The 11,293-nt window shown below is 50.9% G+C and overlaps 1 long non-coding RNA gene across 1 annotated transcript; it reads right to left on the bottom strand.

Annotated features, from left to right (window-relative positions):
- Window positions 1-523: 523 nt before the first annotated feature.
- Window positions 524-5,193, bottom strand: LOC149867885 (uncharacterized). The gene is made up of 3 exons (XR_016440929.1): window positions 5,087-5,193; window positions 1,663-1,709; window positions 524-1,400 (listed from the first exon to the last, which is right to left on the bottom strand). It is a non-coding gene; the product is annotated as an uncharacterized LOC149867885 (long non-coding RNA).
- Window positions 5,194-11,293: the final 6,100 nt, after the last annotated feature.

Here is an 11,293-nt window from a genome sequence, read left to right as displayed (position 1 = left end):
TCGACTGAGTGGATGGAGTAGAGCAGGTTCTGTGGCTGAATGAGACTGAGGTTGCCCAGACTGGAAGGGAGGAGGTGGCAGGGGAAAAAAAATAGTGCAGGGTTGGAGGACTCTGGGCATGCAGGGTGGCAGGCCAATAGGGGGCACTCCTGCATTGAGCTGCCCACCTCCCTGCACCCGACCACCTTCCAGGCTCTGAATGGCTCCCTAGGGGCGCCCGATGCTCGGCCGACCCCTCTCCTGGAGCACACCCGCTAGCCTGGGGGTAACATCGCCCCCACCACCCTGAGAAGGGACTGTCTCGGCCCTGTGTCCTCGGGTAAACACAGGCCTAATAGTCTGAGGGGTACTCGACCCAGTACAGGCACTTGGGGCACTTCCCCAAGTCAAGGGGGCAAAAAGTAAAGTCTCCCTTAGTCTGCAGACCTAAGGGGTCTCTTAGGCATAATTTAGACCCACCCCTCAGTAAGTCTCCCACACCAGTCAAAAAGGAAAACTTTATTGATTACAAGGGGTAGGGTAAACTAGGGTACAGGACTGAGCAATATCTTAGAAATCCTAAAGAGCAAACAGTGTGGCTGAGGTAGCCTTTTGATCACGCATCTGTGTTACTGCCAGCTAGATATCTAATCTGATCGAGTAGCTTACTCACACGCATCTTCCAGAGGTCTCCAGTTTCCCCTCGGGAGTCTGGGGGTGAGAGAGAGAGCTAGGTCCTGATAGCAAGGCTTCTCTGTCTCCCCTGCTTGGCTGCTGCTTCACCTCATGGCCGAAGAGAGAGAGCCTCCTTCCCCCCCCCCCCCCGCCACTAACCTATATAGCCCCTGTGACCTCATGCACCTGGTCCAATGGAAGCCAGCCCTGGTTGGCTCTCAGCCAACCAATTTGAAATACATCACCTGTTACCAGGGAGATTTCAGCTCCCCAGGTAGATGCCCCTCACCCAGGTGGCTGATGCCAGTCCCGTGGGCAGAGGGAGCAGGTTCCCCTCCCCCAGGACTGCAGCCAGCTCAGGTCACCTGAAGAGACAGGCTGAGGTGTGACTCCTCTGTGCTGGCCCCTCTAATCACATAGTCACAGGGCAGAGATTTTGGGGAGAAACCAAGGTGACTTTTTGCCACATGAAGCACAAATGGGACCCACTTTGCTGCACCCCCAAGTCCCACAACTGGTCCATATGTGTATGTTAATCCCCCGATGCCTGGGGATCTCAGGAGCTGTCCCTGCAGCTCAGGCACCTTGGCTTGCAGAGGGAACAGGGTTAATTTGCACAGCCAGCTCGGCCATGACTCAGGCCTGCAGGGAGGAGTCTGGGATGCCCCTCCTGGCAACTCCTGGCACTGCTGGCAGAGGGGTCTGCATCTGGCTGTAGATGTCCAATGAGCCCTGGGGCTGCAGCTCTGTGGTGGCAGAAGAAGGAAAGCGTCATTGTCCCAGCAGAGTCATTGTCCTGGGTTGGGCTCCACAGGGTGCTCAGCCCATCCTGCTTCCCCCCAGAAATAGGATGCTTGTGTGGCATGGGGTCCTGGAGAAACCAGGATCCACCCTGTTCTTGGGACCCCACCTCACTTCTCTCACATGGCCCCCAAGATCACAGCCCTCAAAAGCTGGCACCAGCCAGCGTTACATGCATGCTGGGGCGTGGGAACACCGGGCTCCTACCTTCATAGTGCTCCTGCCCTGTGCTGCTTCTTGCAACCTGGCACCGCCTGGAAGAGAAAAGAGAGCCCTGAACTTGGGCAAGAGGCCACAGAGAAAGCTAGTGCTCAACTGCACCTCTGAGCCACACCCTGGGCCTAGCACAGCTCCCAAAAGGGACTGCGACAGGGGCATGGTGGCTGTATGTCCCCACAGGGTCTGTGCTTTGGTCACCTGAGAGACACCTTACATGGGATGACCCCCTGATCCAGCACAACAGAGGCCAAGGGTGTCAGGTAGGCACAGCCCCAGCTCAAGCTCAGCCCAAATAAGCCTAGGAGACAAGGTGCCAGCCTGTAAGAGAGAACCAACGGCTCTTGTTATTTTAAGGATGAAGCAGCAGCACAGAGAGCATCAGGTGGGGAAAACAGATTATTTTGAGCTTCCAGGGAACAGGTCTTGGAGGAATTACCTGATGCCAGCCCTTAACACAGGGCAGTCCAGGTGAGGGAGATCCCCTGCCCTCCATCAATGCTGACCTTGTGAAGGAACAGCTTGAGAAGCTGGATACCTTCAAGTCAGCTGGCCCTGACAATCTACACCCCAGGATACTCAAGGAGCTGGCGAGTGTCATAGCCCAGCCCCTGGCACGGGTCTTTGAAAACTCCTGGCGCTCTGGTGTAGTGCCTGAAGACTGGAAGAAGGCCAATGTGGTGCTGATCTTCCAGAAAGGGAGGAAAGTGGATGCAGCTAACTACAGGCACATCAGCCTGACTTCTAATATGGGGAAGCTCTTAGAAAAGTTTATTAAAGGAGCCATCCTTAACGGACTGGCCAATGCCAACATCCTAAGGGATAGCCAGCATGGGTTTGTTGCGGGTAGGTCTTGCTTGACCAATCTCATTTCCTTCTACGACCAGGTGACCTATCACCTGGACAAGGGAGAAGAGATGGATGTCATATATCTTGACTTCAAAAAAGCCTTCGATCTGGTATCCCATGATCACTTCTTGACAAAACTGGCCAATTGTGGCCTTGGGTCCACCACAATCGGCTGGCTGGGAAATTGGCTCCATGGTTGGACCCAGAGGGTAGTAATTGATGGAAGTCACTCATCATGATGTCCTGTGACCAGTGGGGTCCCTCAAGGCTCTGTCCTGGGACCCATACTGTTCAACATCTTCATTAACGATGTGGACATTGGAGTCAGGAGTGGACTGGCCAAGTTCGCCGATGACACCAAACTTTGGGGCAAAGCATCCACGCCAGAAGACAGGCAGGTGATCCAGGCTGACCTGGACAGGCTCAGCAAATGGACGGACAAGATCCTGATGATGTTTAATACTGAAAAATGCAAGGTTCTCCACCTTGGGAAGAAAAACCTGCAGCATCCTTATAGGCTTGGCAGTGTTACAGTGCCTAGCACTATGGAAGAAAGAGACTTGGGGCTCGTCATTGACCACAAGATGAACATGAGCCTGCAATGCGATGCTGCAGCTAGTAAAGAGACCAAAACACTGGCTTGCATCCATAGATGCTTCTCAAGCAAATCCCGGGATGTCATTCTCCCCTTGTCCTTGGCCTTTGCGAGGCCGCGGCTGGAGAACTGCATCCAGGTTTGGGCTCCACAATTCAAAAAGGATGTGGAGAAGCTTGAGAGAGTCCAGAGGAGAGCCATGTGCATGATCAGAGGTCAGGAAAACAGATCTTACGATGACAGGCTGAGAGCCATGGGGCTCTTCAGCCTGGAAAAGCGTAGGCTCAGGGGTGATCTGCTGGCCACCTATAAGTTTATCGGGGTGACCACCAGGATCTGGGGGAACGTCTGTTCACCACAGCGCCCCAGGGGATGACGAGGTCAAATGGTTATAAACTACTACAAGACCGTTTCAGGCTGGACATAAGGAAGTATTTCTTTCCTGTCCGAGCCCCCAAGGCCTGGAACAGCCTGCCAGCAGAGGTGGTTCAAGCACCTACATTGAACACCTTCAAGAGCAAATTGGATGCTTATCTTGCTGGGATCCTATGACTGACTTCCAGCTGACTTCCTGCCCTTCAGGTGGGGGGCTGGACTCAATGATCTTTTGAGGTCCCTTCCAGCCCAAATGTCTATGAAGTCTATGAAACACAGAACTGGATGTACTACTGCAGCACATAGGCTAGAGCCCTGCACAGATAGGAACACAGCAGAGATCAGCAGCAGGGAGTCACCCTATGGCTGAGCCAAGAAGGTGGAATAGGAAACACATGTTGCCACCCAGGGAGGTACCTACCTTACTGGGGCAGGGCCTGAGAGATGTATGAACACAGGCCCTGAGCCCAGAGGGGCAGTGTGGCACTCAAGGCTGCTGGGACAAGAGCTGCAGGGCAATGGGAATGCAGGTGCTCTGCTAGCTGGCACTGGGACTGTCATGAAGGAAGGCCAACAGAGTGCAGGTGCCCACAGGGGAATAGCCCTGGCGCCAAGGGGAGTCTTTGTCATGCAGGCAGTTAGCTGTGGTTTGTGTTTGGACTCAGAAGGGGTTTAATTTGTGTTTGCTAAAAGAATTACTCCTGCATTACAGCATCAACTGGTGGCTTGAGAGTGATTGAATGGGGAGTGCAGACCATGGTGGAGTCCCTGAGTAGTGCCTGGGGGTTTAATCCATGGCATAGCACCACAGGCTTGCCAGTGTTTACAGCTCATCTAGGGGCCTTGATTTAGGGCATAGCATAGGCCCCGTCTGGAGGCATGGAGGAGCTGTGCTTGGGCAAGAGCGGGGCAAGGGCCAGAGGCAGGGCCAGGGGATCTGGGCAAGAAAATTCCAGAAAAAAGGGCCAATGGGCCTGGGAGGCAAAACAGGCTCTGCAAGTATATTGCCTAGCACAAGGCAAAGGGAAAGCCAGATTAGGCAGTCAGGACCAGAACCCAGGGCCTAGGATATGGGAACCCCAGAGAAAAAAGTGGCTGCAGCTGGGAAGGCCAAGATCCTGACAAGGTTATAGAGGCCTGAGGTGGCCTGCTACTGGATTGGGGCCAAGTGCTCTCTGAAGTCATTGACTGGTAAGAGCTGTGAGGCATGGGCATGGCTGTAAGGGATTTTGGGGGCTATGATTAGCCCTTAAGGCTACAGGTGCCTTGGCAGAACTAGCTGGCATCTAAAGCTCACTGAAGGACCTATTAGGCAGACTTCCCTCTAATCAAGCAATGACACTGAGGCACAACAGTTCCTGTTACTGAGTTCAAGGGGGGGCAGCTAGGGCTGGAGCTGGGTAAGAGTTGTGTGGCCACCAGGGGTATTGTAGTCCCCTTGGAGCCATAACCTGACTACACCATGCCCTTTCTGCACATGCATGGGGCAGGGAGCAGCCCCACAGGGAGCTGTCTGGACCACATCCAACCTTCCCCTGCCCCTGCCCCAACCATTGGGTCTGGATAGAGCAAGCCTCATATGCACCCGTGACTGACCTGGACAGCACAACCCACATCACAAGGGCCCCAGCAGACAGCAGCAGTCCCACGGCTACAGCCATGGCCGCGTACCATGGCATAATCCCTGCCTGCCTGGACTCCGGCTTTCCTGCAAGACAGAAACGGATGCTGTTGTCTGCCAGAGAGAGAGGAACAGGGAAAAGTCCTGGTCAGACACAGGTCACTTTCCCTTCCAAACTCCACTCCCTACCACCATGTGACACAGCAGATGGGCAAGATGGACCTGGGGTCTGACCCAGGACACAGCAGCTTTTCTGTCCTTATGATGCATCAAGTTGGCAGGGCCTGATGAAATTCACCCTGGAGAACATGGAGGTGAACCATCTTATGGGCCTGCTTGGGACAGACCAAGTCCAGAGGCCTGGGGAAGGGCAAGCACAGAGGTTGGCTGGAAGAATCACTCCCTGCTCTTAAACAGGTCCATTAATCTGGTTCTCTGACTTCAGGAGCATCACGCAATTCATCTCTGGAAGATGAAAGGCTGAATAACACAACCCCATGCTCTGGATTGCACTGAAGTGTGGGGTCGTTCCACAGCTGGATTTGGCACACGAGGTCGGGCTGGTTCACAGGATTGGGCCTCAGGCAGATGCAGTGTACAGGGTCCAACTGGCATGTGGCAGACAGAAGGCCTGGCTGTTGGGTGTTGGTGAGGGATGTGCCCTGGCCTGGCCGGGAGAGGTCTGAGACTGTGGGATGATTGCCAAGGAGTGCTGAGAGCCCTTGGCCTGAGGCAGCTCTACCAGGGGTGGAGCACTGCATGGGGACTGGTCCTGCATGGATCCCCGTCCAGCCAAAGGGACAGGGGTATCAGGGGCTCCCCAGCCCCCCGTGAAGACTGGTTGCACCTAGCCACATGGGGAAGTCATAGGGACCCTGAGCCCCTGCAGGAGCCTAGCCTTGGACCTAGTGTTGATCCAGGAACATCTCAGAGGAACGGCAGATGCAAGATTTGGCTATAGGGTGGCATGGAGGAATCAACCTCTGCCTGCTTGTCTCACTGCTGTAGAGCTACAGCCCCCACCCCGCCTATCTGGCTGTTGGATGCTCCTGGTCTCCGTGGTAACAGGGATACAAATTCCTGAGGGAGGAGGAGGAACTTGCTTGTCCTCTGTCCTGTGTAACCCTAACCTCTCACCTGAGGGTACTGGCGTTTTTTAAATTGACCAACCAGCATCAGCCGTGCTCTGAGAATAATAGTTCATGGCTGGTCCAAGGGATGAAGTCAGAAAGGTTATTTAAGTGTCCCTCCATCTTGGGGGAGGGAGGAGAGACATCTTGAAACTCATTGACACACAATGAATGGCCAGCCTCCAAAGGAGGCTCAATCAGCCTCTAGATGTTACTTGTGAGTAACTTACCTGGAACTTATCTAGAAATATAGCTTACTGTAATGTAGAAGCATAACAACAGGCTACCAAACAATACATTTTGTTCTGGGCTGTTCTGTGTACTTTTCTAACCTGTACCCTTCCCCCAACCTACCCTCTTTAACCAATAAAGCATACTCCAACAGGAAAATCCTTAGTGCAAGGGAAAAAAAATGTGTGGCATGAAACACCTGCCACTTTAAAAAAAGAACACTGCTGTAAAAGCAGCCTCTGCAAAGTGCAAGGAGGAGAAATTTTTAAATAAGTGCCAATCTAGCTATAAACCAAGCAAAGCCAGCCACAAGTGTATGAACTTAAAAATAAAGTGACCAAAAGGGGTGAGCCCCTCTCTTTTTGTTCTTGTATACGGGATGAAGTCATCACTAAAGAAGTTTGCTAAGTACAAGAAGAAATCAAGCTTAACTGTGTTATGTATAATAATTGTGTTTTATTAAATCTGTAACATGCTATTACTATAAGTAATTGTGATGTCAACTATGTTAAACTATAAAATGTAAAGCAAAACTTCTTGATAAGCTATGAAATACCTGAATAGTAGCTACTAAAATGATACATCATGCAGAGCATCACCTCCATGACCTCGTGGAGTTCAGTCATGCCAAACATCAAGAAGGCAACTGAATTTTTTGTTTTATTGTCATCATTTGTTTCCTTTTGCCCTCTTGTATTTGTTTGTGTTAAAATTAATGTATTTCAGTTTGTAGAGTAGAAATAGTAATATAATGTGGTTTTATTAATTCCCTAAATTTATGCAAAGATTAGGAACACAAGGTAAAATGATAGAATCCTAAGAAAAACCAAGGCCTTCCTATGCAAACAGTATACCTCATTTCCATAGTAAGTTAAAAAGAAAAGTCCCAACCCTTCACATTTATCCAGACTTTTACAGAATGGAAAGGCACTAGTAGTACTACAGTAACACCAAGCACCCAGCAAATCAGTTCAGCTGCATATTCATGCCAATGACAAAGCACAAAAAAACCCTATGGTGCCATCATCCCAGTTCCTGGCTGAGTCCCAGGCTGGAAAATAAGCAACCTAAGCACTCTCTCACTCATTGCCAACGATGGGCAAAAGGTCAGTCCTCTGTCCAAGCAACACAAAAACACCATCTACCTTGCCAGGCCCAAGGGGTGTATTGTGTAGAAAGAGTGATATTTTCTGGAGAATTGGCTGGGTTTCTCTTTTGCTGCCTATACTAATTCTGTGAGGGTGTGTTAGGGTAACAATAATTTGGAGTATTGAGGAGCACTGAATCTGCAGCTGAAACAAAGCTTGAACCTGTGTCTCAGCAGAGCTGCTAGTCACAAGGCAAGATGATATATTAAGACTAACTTTGCAAAGGCTTAGGCAAGCAGTTTCTTTAACAATGGAATAGTGTGCAGGATACATGATTCCTTGTATCAGAAGAACAAGATGCAGCCCACCAGCTATCGTCAGGAGATAAGACAGAAGCCAGATCCTGGAGATGGTCTGAAATCAGCAAAGAACAAGAAAGAACCAGCAAGTGACTGAGAGTACATGAGTTCATGGCCTTACGCACGCGCTCTTAGCAGAGAGGCATGTAAATGAATGAAATGCATAGGCAATCATATGCTAATGAAGTTAACAGTAAACAAAGGAGGAGCTTGAAATAGGAGAAATGGGTGGAACAGGAGGAGGGATGAAGGCAGAAGAATGTTAATGAGTATGAACCAAGGTGTATAAAATGTGAAAAGAACTGTTGTTCAGGGCGTCTCCCCCATTTGTTGGTTTTTGGGACCTTTGTCTGAAGCTGTCTCCATTCTGAATAAAGCTGTTGTGAGCAATGTGTGCTGGTGTTTGCTCCCTGTCTGCTCTGGCTAATGAGAACCAGGATCCATGGGCAATTGGACCATTGTCTTCCTAGCTGTTAGGCGCTGCATGGAGTCAGGGTCTAACATAAATAAGCCCAGATCACCAGTCTTTATTCATAAATCATGCCTCCCACTTCCCTCTTCATTTTTGTCACCCTCTGCTAGACTCTTTCCAATTTTACCACATCCTTTTGGTAATGGGGGCTCCGAAACTGAACACAGTACTCCAGATGTGGCCTCACCAGTGCTAAACAGAGGGGAAGAACCACTGCCCTTGACCTACTTGCAACTCTCCTGCCAATGCAGACCAGGATGCTATCAGCCTTCTTTGCAACAAGGGCACACTGCTGGCTCATATTCAGCTTCTTGTCCACTGTTACTCCTAGGCCATTTTCTGAAGAGCTTCTGCCCAGCCAGTCAGCCACCAGCCTGTATGGTGCATGCGACTGTTCTCTCCTTACTGCAGGACTTTGCACTTGTCCTTGTTGAACCTCATGAGATTCCTTTTGGTTCAATCCTCCAATTTGTCAAGGCCTCTCTGAATCCTAGCCCTGCCCTCCTGCATATCTACTACTCCCACCAGCTTGGTGTCATCTGCAGACTTGCTGAGGGTGCACTCTATGCCATCTTCTAGGTTGTTGATGAAGGCATTGAAAAAAGCGGCCCCAGAATTGACCCCTGAGGCATTCCACTTGATACCGGTTGCCAATTAGACATTGAGCTATTCATTATTATTCTCTGAGCCTTATGCTTCAGCCAGTTTTCTATCCACATTCCAGTCCATCCATCCAGCCCATACTTCCTTCCTCAGCTTGCCTGAGAAATCCTGTGGGAGACTGTATCAAAAGCCTTGCTAAAATCAAAGTATGCCACATTCATCAGTCTTCTCACATACACAGAGCCAGTCATCTCATCATAGAAGGCAATCAGACTGGTCAGGCATGACTTTCCCATGATGAATCCATGCTGACTGCTCCTAATCACTGCCTTCTCTTCCCAGTGTTTAGAAATGGATTCCTTGAGGATCTGCTCCATGATTTTTCCAGGGACTGGGGTGAGGCTGATGGGTCGTGTCGCAGTGCACTCAGGTGCCCTGCGCCTGAGAGCGGAGACTGCTCTGGAGAGACCCCTAGTGGCAGGAAGGGGGAGGCTCAGCTGCCAGTCACCAGGGCTGCACAGGTGCTGGTTGCTGGGGCAACTGGTAAAACCAGCTGACAGGAAGGGGCAGGGCTTATCTCTTCTTAAGCCCAGGTAGGAGGCCAGAAGGGCAGTCCCTCTCCAGCAGTTGTGGGAGTAGGGACTTGGCTCGGACAGACAGAGTGGAGGACTCTGGCAGTGAGAGCATCCCCCGGTTGCTGCTGGGGTAGGGGAGCCCTCCTTCCCACCCTCCCCTGCTCCCTCACTCTCTAGTAGGGAGGAGATTTTGTTTGACTGGATGGTCTACTTTTTATGTTGTAGCCCAGGGGCTTTATGTTTTCAGTTTACTGTTTTGACCGGAGGACCAGGTGAAGCTGTTAAGGGTTGGAGGAGGCCTTATAGGGACTCCCCAGTAGCGTGGGGTTTCCTGGCGCCGGAGAGGGTGCAGCATTTGCGGGCTGCAGTGGCCCTAGCCCCAGAGCGAGAGAGGGGGCAATGAGGAGCCCCAGAGTGAGAGAGAAGGGCCAGAACACAACAGGGACGAGGTCAAACCACGTCAACTCCATCTGCGAGGCTTGGGCTGTGGTGTAGGGGAGGAAAAGGAGCCGCAGGTAGTGCCCCCTGTCACCGGGGTGCGGAAAAATGGGCAGCCTCCCACTGATTACAACCATCTTCTAATCAAGTAAGATCAAGGCATGGCAGATGAGTAAGCAAGCAGTTGGCCCATTACAGAAGGGCACAGCCACCCCGGAAAAGCTCCGATAGTGATACTCCTGTTACAGGTCTATAATTCCTTGGATCCTCCTTTTTCCCTTTCTTAAATATGGGGACTATGTTTGCCCTTTTCTAATCATTTGGTACCTCTCCTGCTTGCCATGAGTTTTCAGTGATAATGGCCAATGGCTCTGCAATCATCTAGCTCAATGGACTTGTACACATCCAGCCTTACTAAGTAGTCCCTAACCTGTTCTTTCACCACTGAGGGCTGCTCACCTTCTCTCCAAACTCTGCTGCCTGGTGCAGTAGTCTGGGAGCTCTGTTGCCAGTGAAGACAGAGGCACAAAAGGCATTGAGCACTTCAGCCTTTTCTGCATCCTGTCACAAGGTTGCTGTGGCAGGCCAGTAGGAGGTGCTCCTGCACTAAGCCACCCACCTGACTGCACCAGACCAGAAACCATGCTTCAGGTGTCTCCCCTGGGGCACCTACATCCGGCCAACCCCTTCCTGGAGCACACCTGCAAGCCTGGGGTAACCACTGCCATGAACCAGGGTCTGGCCTTTGCTAGGACTCTATGCCATCTGAGATGACCCTGTAGACCTTGGGGTTGCTTAACCCACTGTGGTATACTTTAGGGTGCTTCTCTTCAACTGAAGCATTCATAAATAGCCTCCCTTAGCCAGCCAAGCAAAAGGGAGCTGAAAAGCTTTGCCTCATCCTTCTCAAGCAGGCACAGCAAGACTTGCTATAATGGATAACTTTATTGATTGGAGAAGGTAGGCATGGGGAGGGGTATAGATCAGAGAAGTATCAAAAGAAAAACTTTGAGCAAACAGAAACAGCTTGGTAGCCTTTTGATAAGCTTCTATATCACTTCATCCTAAGTTACTAGCTAAAATCCAAGTAACATACATATATATCTAGAGTCTGACCAAGCTCTCTATGGAGGCTCCATTGCTTGTTTGCTGTGTCTCAAAACATGTTGGCCCCCCTTCCTCATCGAGGGAGACTCTTTAATACCTGTCATGACCTCATGACTAAGTTTCCAACAGAAGCAGACCCATTGACCGGTGCTTCCAAAAGACAATCAGCCTTACAGGTA

Source organism: Crocodylus siamensis, chromosome 3 (assembly GCF_052110815.1).
Source record: "Crocodylus siamensis isolate JL-2025a chromosome 3, ASM5211081v1, whole genome shotgun sequence".
Classification (NCBI taxonomy): domain Eukaryota; kingdom Metazoa; phylum Chordata; order Crocodylia; family Crocodylidae; genus Crocodylus; species Crocodylus siamensis.
This window is presented reverse-complemented; position numbering and strand designations above follow the sequence as displayed.